Raw genomic sequence first — 10,410 nt, forward strand, 5'->3', positions numbered from 1 at the left:
TCTCTCTCTCTCTCTCTCTCTCTCTCTCTCTCTGTCATGTGTATGCATACACACATATATTTATGTATGTATGTATGTATGAATGTATGTATGCCCTCACCATCCTTCACAGTTATGAAATCTGTGACAACTTCTCCCTCATATAACTTGCTCATGAGACTAGAGTTCATCATAATGCCTAACAAAATTGCTCCAATTTTTTTCGCTTAAGGATTTTTCTTCTCCCTCTAAAACAATTTCAAATTTTCAAGTTTAGACATTATTTAAAATACAATTAGAAATTCAAGTTTTCAGCTTGGAAAGCTCAAGATTCAGAATTAGTATTATTAGTTAATATATCTTGACTGCCAGTAGTATATTTAGCTAATGTATTCAAGTGGAAGTAATAATATTTATATTTTAGACTTAGATTATTTCCATGTGTATTTAGTGAATTCCCCTTGATAAGCAACACTGAAGTAAAAACTAATGCCTTCTGATCCAAGAAGAAATTCTTTCTCATAATCTTCATGCTGTTATGTCTGTACCCCTGCATCCCTCCATGTGCACTCTGGGAAACTGTTTCTTCTGCATATTTGAATTTGGTGGCTTTTCTTGAGTTCTGTTCCCATCTGTCTTTACTTGTGCCCTGTAGAAGCTCACCCTTCCTTGTTGTTTGTGCTGCCCTCTCATCCTCCTCCATCTTTACTGCCTTCCAAAGTCTTTAACATCCATCTTTATTCAGTATCACCCTATATCAGAGGTTCTAAAACTGACTGCAGATTCACAGCCCTGGCATCACCTGATGAGTAGCTCCCAGAGAAGCCCTCATGCAAATCCCTGGAGTCTGTTAGTGTATAGCAATGGGAACATAAAGAAATACATGATCATTTGAGCTCATGACATTGGTTTTATTCAACATTAATCATAGGGGCTCAACTAATCATGGGGCCTTTAATGTGGATGATTGAGGCAGAAGTCAATGTCTGAGAGATGAGGTATGAGAAAGATTTGACCAGCCATTGCTTGCTTTTAAGATGGAGGGAGCTGTGACCTTAGGACTGCAAGAAAGCTCTAGAAGCAGGACAAAACAAAACATACCTCCTCTAGGGACTTTGGAAAGAAAGAAAGTCCTGTCAACACCTTGATTTCAGTTTAATGATATATTTTTGGACTCAAAATTATGAATTCTAAAATTCTAAGAAAAAAAAATTGTTAACCACCAAATCTTTGATAATCGCTTTTCGAAGCAACCACCTGGTTAAATATTACTTATACAAATTCTAGGTTCCCCTACCTTACTCTAAGACCTTCTATATCAGAAATTTCAGGGCAGGACAAGAGGGAGCAGTCTGTGTTCTTAGCTAGTCCTCCTTGTGACTTGGATGGGTCTGAGAAACATCATTCTGCACTCAAACTTTCTTGTGTTCCGAGAGAGAACAAGTCTTTGTTATAGTGGAGGGCAATAAATGTGTAGTTTGATAAATATAATTTCAGGTTCAGAGGAGCTCCTTGGCAGAGAAAAGCTTAGTTTTGCATTATGCCATGATATACAGAGGCTTGAAAGGGGAAAACACTGAGCACATGACCTCAGCTCACCCTGAAGATGGGGGTGTATACAGAATGGAACAGCTTGCTTTCTTGTTTTGAAAATATTTTTGACTTATTTATTTTATGTATGTGTGTGTTGCCTGCATATATTTAAGTGCACCTATATTGTGCAGTACTTGTGGAAGCCAGAAGAAGGTGTCGAATCCCTTGAAACTAGAGTTAAGGATGGTTCTTAGCCACCATATTGGTCCTGGGAATTGAACTGGGGTCCTCTGCAAAAGCATTCAGTCCTCTTAGTGGCTGAACTATCACTCCAGTCCCTTTCAGCTTGTTTTTGACTGATGCTTTTAAAACATCTTAAAGAAATCAATCCATCTTGGATCTGGCCCTAATGGAATTGGTGAGTAACAATGGAATAAGGGCTGATGAGATAGAGTGGGCTTGTGGAGAAAATGGAATGGAGTAACTGAGTAAGCGTGCAGTGGAGAGACGATCCGAGAATGAGCTGGTCGGGGCAAGGGAGAGTCTCTTGCCAGCTGTTAAAACAGAAATACCCATTGAGGAGATTTGTTTGTATTTTTATGGAATAATACCTTCTTGAAGTGCTGAGGTACTGACTCTGAGGTGAGTTGGAAGAAGAACAAAAAGCTATATTATTGACTCCAGTTGATGTCTAAATTCACTTTTGGTTGGGAATCATTTCCAATCAATGGCAAATAAATCACGTAGATTACCTAGACTGTGTATATAATAAAGAGCTACTACCTATTCCATTTGTTCTCCTTCATAAATTGTTTATGAAAAGCTAACATTCGTATATCATTTATGAAAAGCTAATATAGTGTCTCTGCAGAAACTTCTTAGTCTTTCCCAGGGTCATAGTTGTATTGATTGTGATATATCCTCATTGTATATTGCCCACATATTTTTTAAATGGAATTTCGGGCATCTTACAATGGTATGCCAGGTCTTTCACTCACCTTTCCACAGCAGCTGTCTACATTCTCTGTCCCAATGACCAACTGCTGTAAGAGCCATTCTGTTCTTCAGCTTCAGTTCATTTTGACCAAGGAGGGCACCAACCAGGAGGTCACAGAGGAGAGAGTGATACCTGAGTTTTCCTACCTTTCTCTTCATGTGAGGTTGCTGTAAGCTGATTTTGTTCTTGGATGAGTATGTTTGGGACTGTAAATCCGTCAAGCAAATGATAGTTGGGGAACTCACAGGCCTGAAGGGCAAACTACTATTATTATTTTTGCTAAATGGAAATAGCATCAAACTACCCTGTAAATTTGTAACTGTATACCCATAAATTATTATACCTCTCAGACCTCATCAGAGAATTTTCTTTGGGCAATGGGTGAAAGTTAACATAAAAAGTCACAACTGACCAAAGTGCACAGGATAAATGTAAGTACAGTGCTCAGCCACAAATGAAACATCTATGTCACACTCCCTCATAAGGCGCAAAGACCACCATGGCGAAGGAGATGGAAACAAAGCAAGAGCCAGACATCTGGGAGGACCAGAGCCGAACAGTGTCTTCAGGACATGACAGGATTGCTGTACTCAAAAACTCACAGCATCTGTGGTTACCTACACCAGGTCTGTACAAGATCAAGTCAGCAATATTATAACATGGAGGAGAAACTAACTGAGGAGTTATTGATAGTGAATCACTTCTGGGAGAGAGAGAGAGTCAGTTTTCTTTAAAGGTACAGCCCTTAGTAGATTACTCGGGCTCCACTGGATGGTCCTACACCCATGAGTATATGGGCAGCACAAATTGTACCTGGAATGGGTAATTTTATAAATTGAGATAAATGATACTTAAGTTGTCTGAAAAGATATAGGGAATGCATTACTTTAGAAGCCTACTTAAAAATACACACATATTTGTGAGTGCATGCAGAAAGCTATCTAACAAAAATCCCAGTGCCATGCAAGGGAAATCTCCCTTTGAGTTCTTGATCAGGGTATTCTAAGAGACTCTCAGAATAATATAGGCTATTGGCATAGACCGTGGTTGCCTCCCAGAGCTTGAACGTAGGATTGGATTGCTGAAGATACCGTATAGTTCCGACACAGGATTTGTGTCTCCCAATTGGCTAGTTCCTCCAAGGGGTGGGGCCTGCCACGGAGCATGGACGAAGGAGGGGCTGCTGGGAGCCATTGAGCCGCAGGTAGCACATGTGGCTTGGGGAACACGCAGCTGCGGAGCAGCTCAAGGACAGAATGGACTGATGCTTATGGACCTGGGGCAAGATCGCTGGTCCCAGAGGCATGAGCAAATGCTAGCGGTGACTATGGGTATGGAGCGGTCTGATATGAGGGGCTCTCAGACGAGGCGTGGGGCTAGGCACTGGGTACTCGTTCCTTTGTAAGTTAATAAATGCACATAAGGATATGTTATATGGTTTGCTTGATAGTGCAGGAGACCCAGAGGGAATTCAGGCAACAACTTGGAACAATTGTATTGGCACTTACCTGGAAGACTCTTCCCTGATGATTAGTTCTCATGGGATCAGAAGGTGCTATGTAAGTTGCCAAAAGGAAAGAAAATCTGTTGTCTTACCCAGGTATAAAGCCTATGAAACACAACAATGACCAGCCAAGCAAAATCTCTCTATTAGTGCATAGTGGCCCTTTTTATCTTGGAAGTAATCATCAACTGTCTATTTGGACTTAAGTGGACCTAAGGCCAATCCAATAAGAGAGATTCTATGCATGGTGCTCTAAACTAGCCAAGTATACTAGTTGGAGATGTCATAAATCGTAGAGAAGGACCTTCTTCTGCTATTTCTCTAAACCAGTGTTATTTCTTACTGTATTCAAAGTACTTATTCTTATATTCATACACAAGTTCAGCTCTCATCACTCATCAAAGAAGCTTCTTTTTGCAACAGATCTTATACAAAAGATCAAAATGCAAACAGAGACTGTGTGATGCCCAACCCCAACTGATACGTCTACAATGCAACCCCTACACTCAAGGCTAGAGAACATCACAAAAAGAGCCAGAGGTATTCCATCTGGATGCCTACTACTATATAATACATTCTGGATAAGATAGGGAAGCTGCACTCATCAAATATCCACATTAAAACTCACAAAATGACAAAGCCATTCGACATGACAATATGAACAGGGAAATGACACAGTTACTAAATAAAGGACTACAGGCAATCAATGGATACTGAGGGAAGGCAAATTAGTTTTCTCTAGGGACAAGCTCCCTGATAGGTTACTGTATTAGACAGGGTTTTCTAAAGAAACAAAACTGATAAGATGAATATGGATTTATTAGATTAGTATACAGAATAGAGTCTGAGTAGTAGAGTAGTCCAACAATAGCTGCACCACACTGGAGACCCTGAGAATCCGGTAATTTCTCAGGCCACAAGCCTGGATGTCTGCAAGTCTGGCACTAAAGGCCTGATGGATTTCTGGAGATTTGCTAGTCATCAGTCTACTTTGGAATCCGAAGAAGTAGGTCACAACAGCAAGATGAACTTATGAGGGAGAGAGAAGGCAGGCAAGCAAAAACCACAAGCTCCGTCTGCCATGGACTTTTTACTGGCTGCCTTCAGAAGGTAACACCCACAGCTCCCCTTTGCCATGGACTTTATACCGGCTGCTGTCAGAAGGTAACACCCACATTAAGGGCGGGTCTTCCAGCTTCAGATAATCCAATCAAGAAGGTCTCTCTCATTTCACTTAATCCCAGATCCATTCAAGTTGACAACCAGGATTAGCCATGATAATTACCTAATCCCAAGTGGTCAAGCCTAATCTCATATACACACAAACACCACTGAATGGACTCAGTACAGTGTGTGTGTGTGTGTGTGTGTGTGTGTGTGTGTGTGTGTAACAATAATAATCATCAAAAGAGTGGACAAGGATTTGAAAAGGTGAGGGGAGCACATGGGAGGAGCTGGAGTGGGGAGCAGGACACATGGTAATTATGAAAATACAGTGCTCATGTATGAAATACTCAAAAATTGTTTTTAAAAAGAACTCTTTCTACATACAAGATCAAGACAATATTCTCCTAAATTTTATTCTAAATTTGTATTGTTTTAGGCCTTTCACATTTATGTCTACAATACATCTTGGAATGAAAAACAAAACAAATTTGCTGGTGTGTAAATTACATACCATTAAAATACTCATTATTTTTTACTCATTTTAAGAGCACAACTTAATGACATTTTTACTAAATTTACAGTTGTCCAGCCATATTTTCTAGAATTATTTGTAAGTTCTACACAAGCATTTGGATAATGCAATGAACAATGTCTTGTGATATTCTGGAAGAGATATAGAGATAGTAGTCATTTCTTCTGTTGCCCCTTTCTAATAGTTGAAGGGATTATCTATCACCCAGAAAGGATTAGGGAAGACACATGTTTGAGAAGCACATGTTTGTTGTGTGTAGCCATGGATAGCTGATGACCTAAATCAGTACACTGGGAAAACTTAAGAAGTTCAGTTATGATTAGACACAACTATGTTCTCAACTATATTCTCCAAAGAGTGAATGCTTGAAGTGGGAAGATGAAATGTTTATTTATCTGGATCAGACCTGCAGGTGGTAGAGATGGCATTTTGTTATGAATATATAAGGACTAGGTAGGTCTCTGTATTTCTATCCATCAGTGACTGGCAGCCTTCTTCAATGTGTATGGATGCCAGTGGGGAATGTAAGGAGTGCCCCACTGATAGGTACTACCATTCTGCATGAGTACCTGAGAAAAATACATGCCTTGTTCCTTAGATTTCCATATGAGAAAATGTTGGGCTATACAATTTTGAAATGGTTACTGATGCTTGGACTTCAGAAGATGGACTTGTACTCTGATACAATTTAGCAGTGTCAGCTGCTTTTAAAATATAGTTTTAATCATACTAAATAGAGAAAAACTGAAAGCATTCCCAGTAGAATCAGGAACAAGGATATCTACTCTCTATATTATTGTTCAATATAGTACTTGAAATCTTAGCTAGATCAATAAGACAAATGAAGGAGATAAAGGAAAAAGTCAAAATATCCTTATTTGCAGATGATATAATTCTATACATAAAAGACCTTAAAGACTCCACTAGAAAATTCCTAGAGCTGATAAATCATTCATCAAAGTGGCAGAATATAAAATTAACATCCCCAAACCAGTTTCCTTCCTATACACCAAAAACATACTGAGAAAGAAATCCAGAAAATGATCCCATTCATGAAAGTCCCAAAACCCTTAAAATATCTTGGAATAAATCTAATAAAGGAAGTGACAGACTTGTATGATAAAACTTCACAGCAACAAAGAAAGAAATTGAGGAAGGTACCAGGAGATGGAAACCCGTGCTCGTGGGTCGGTGGATTAATCCTGTGAGAATGGCCATCCTACCAAATCAGTCTACAAATTCAATGCCATATCCATTAAAATTCCAACAAAGTTCCCATGGAAACACACATCCAAAAAATAACCAGGATGGCCAAAATAATCCTGAACAATGAAAGAACTGCTGGTGGCAGAGGCACAGTAATGAAAACAGCATGACATCAGCACAAAAACAGACACATTGATCAGTGAAGTAAAACTGAGGGTCAGGTTAGGACTACAGTTTACAGCCATATGATTTTTGATAAAGGACCAAAAATGCATACTGGAGAAAAGACAGAATGTTCAACAAATGGTGCTGGTCAAACTGAGTAAGGGAATGTAGAATAATGAAACCAGATCCCAGTCTCTCACTGTGCACAAAACTCAACCCCAAATGGGTCAAGGACCTCAACATAAGATCCTGAATCACATAAATTATGGACTACATAGGAACTTACAGGCACAGGAATGAACTTTCTGAACAGGACTCCTATAGCACAGCCGTTAAGCTCAACAACTGATAAATGGAACCACGTGAAACTAAAACATTTCTGCACATCAAAAACACCATCATTCGAGTTGATGAAGCACCGTACGGAATGGGAAAAGTCTTTGTAAGCTATACTTCTGACAGAGGATTAATGCATCTCTTAACTCTCACCAGAGAAGCTTCCTTATGTAGCAGATGGTGATTAACATAGAACCTTCAATTGGCCAATGTTCAGAGACAAGAGGCTGAAGAGTGCTTATCCCTGAGTAGGACAGACTATAGAGCAAAATTTGCCTCCAAAAGCTCAAGGATCATTGCAGAAGATGGGCTGCAAAGACTGTAAGAGCTGGAGAGAGAGAGTGGATGACCTCAAGGAAACAGAGTTTTCCAGATAGCTGGTCAGTTACTCATATGAGCTCACAGAAATGGTGACAGCATGCACAAGTCCTGTGCAACTCAAACCAGACAAAAATCCCAATGTAGATATGGGGAAGTGGGTAAGAAACTCCATCCCTTCCTGAGGAAGTTAGCAACAATTAGGGGAGTGTCAGACTCTTTCAAGGATGTGACTCTTAGTACATTTGCTAGGATCCAGTGGATGGACCCACACTGAAGGACTCTGTAGAATATAGGTAGATAGAAGATAGATAGATAGATAGATAGATAGATAGATAGATAGATAGATAGATAGATGATAGATGATGATAGATGATAGATAGATGATAGATAGATGATAGATAGATAGATGATAGATAGATAGATAGATGATAGATAGATAGATACATAGATAGGTAGATACATAGATAGATAGATGATAGATAGATAGATGATAGATTAGATAGATACATAGATGATAGATGATAGATAGATAGATGATAGATAGATAGAGATGATAGATTGATCCATAGATAGATATGTTACATTAAATTGGGTAGAGCACAGTAAAGGGAAGTACAGATAGGAGAGGGAATCTAAATACCATCAAATTTTATTGTATGAAAATCACAAAAATTCAATTAAAAATCAGTTTTACATGGTTATTGGGTAGTTACTTGTAGCCACTTAATAAAGCCTATCTGTTACATATGCTTGATTTATTTTTATCATTAACAATGTGTGTGTGTGTGTGTGTGTGTGTGTGTGTGTGTGTGAATGTATGTGTCCCTGGAGGCCAGAGATATCAGATCTTTCTGGAACTGAAGTTATAGGCAGCTGTGAGCCACCCAATATGGGTGCTGGGAGCCAAACTCAGGATTAGTGCCTGTTCTTAAGTGCTAAGCCAACTACCCAAACCCTACACTTTCTTTAGTTTGATGTTGAATGTTTTTAAAAGGCATAATTTAACCACATGTTCGGGCATTCCAAGAAACTACTGTACTTGCTGGTCATGTTGAAGCCATATCATTGATACAGGAAAGCTTGCCCATCTGTTACCTAAACAGTAACAGAGTGAGTATCTACTTTATCCAATAGCATTATTAATTAGATATATTAAAAAGAAAAACTCATCACAACTTTTCCAATATTTTTTTTATAATTTCAGGGTTTCACTTTGCAAGTATGATCACTTCTTTCAGATACAGTAAAATCCTTTGACCTTTGGAGTTTAAATTGACTGCCAGCACTTCAGTCTCCCCAGAACTATAGCCTCCCCTAAATTATTGTTTCTTAAGAATGAAAGTTGCACTCATTCTCTTATTACCATTCCCATTTGCCTTATAAGTGCTTAGGACAGAGCTCTGACAATTTTTTTTTTACATGCCTGTCTTTCTCCCTTAGACTTTAAGTTCCCAAGGAAATGGTGTCTCTTATCATTATATTCCCAGTCCATTCTATACAATAGGTAAATACAGAATGAAAAAATTAATGTAATAACTCCTTAAAATGTAGTAATTCCTTTAAAAAGAGAAAAGTACATATATTGTCAGTGGAAATGTATATTGGCAAAACTATTTGGGAGAAGCTTCTGCCAGCATCTACAAGAAATAAGCATTTATTGTATGTTTTAGCAAGTCTACTTCTAGGTAAATACCTAATGGAAATAGTTACCTTTGTTTACTATATATATATATATATGTGTGTGTGTGTGTGTGTGTGTGTGTGTGTGTGTGTGTGTTTGCTCATAGCAATTTTCTTTACAATTACCAATAACTAGAAACTACCCATGAGTAGAATGAAGAAATGGATTATATATTCATACAATGGTCATACAATGAGGTGAATGAGTGCCTGTTCATGCAGAAACATGTATAAATATTAGAAATTAATTTAAACTAAGGAAGCAAGACACCTCAAGAGCAATACTGTATGGTTCATTTCATTTGCATTTTAGAACTAAGTAAAACAGTTTAATAATAGAAACCAGAACAGTGGAAACCTTTTCAATAGGTAACAACTGAAGAGTATTAATAGATTTTTAAGGAACTAGTAATATTTTATTGTCTGATATGAATGGTGGTTATGTGATTTTGTAAAATTCACTGAGCTCTCCCACTAGTGAAGCTTCCACATGCATTAGAGTATGATGCACACAGAAGACCACAACTGGCTAAAGTGCAGCGAATAAGAGACTGCAGAGAGCATGTCCCTGGATAGGACTCCTACATTAAACCTCACCCACCCATGGCTCAGGGACCACTATGGAAGAGGGGGTGGAAAGATAGTAAGAGCCTGGGTTGGTGCATTATCATATGGAAACAGTCTTCCAGGCCACTGAGAACTTGCTCATATGAACTTACAGTAATGGTGTCAGCATACACAAGACCTGTGCAAACTCAACCAGACAAAAAACTCAGCAGGGACCTGGAAAATGGATAGCAGGCCCCAACCTTAGCCAAAGAATGATTGGCAGCTAATTACTGCTGGGTGGGGGAGAGTTGATCCAGTAAATGAACTCACACTTTGGGACAACTGGGCACACAAACTTGACTTGATAGGCATATGTGGGGGGAGGAGTATAAAGATGATTAAGATGTTTTCTATGAAATGGACGAAAATTATATATATATA

At 38.7% G+C, this 10,410-nt stretch overlaps 1 protein-coding gene and 1 pseudogene across 2 annotated transcripts in view; one reads left to right on the top strand and one right to left on the bottom strand.

Annotated features, from left to right (window-relative positions):
* The window catches only part of LOC103740705, a 28,300-nt pseudogene extending 25,732 nt beyond the window's left edge, over positions 1-2,568 (bottom strand).
* The window catches only part of Frmd3 (FERM domain containing 3), a 326,943-nt gene that overhangs the window by 71,593 nt on the left and 244,940 nt on the right, over positions 1-10,410 (top strand). The gene's annotated exons all lie outside the window — the stretch shown is intronic.

Source organism: Nannospalax galili, unplaced genomic scaffold, assembly GCF_000622305.1.
Source record: "Nannospalax galili isolate Female #2095 unplaced genomic scaffold, S.galili_v1.0 scaffold801, whole genome shotgun sequence".
Classification (NCBI taxonomy): Eukaryota; Metazoa; Chordata; class Mammalia; order Rodentia; family Spalacidae; genus Nannospalax; species Nannospalax galili.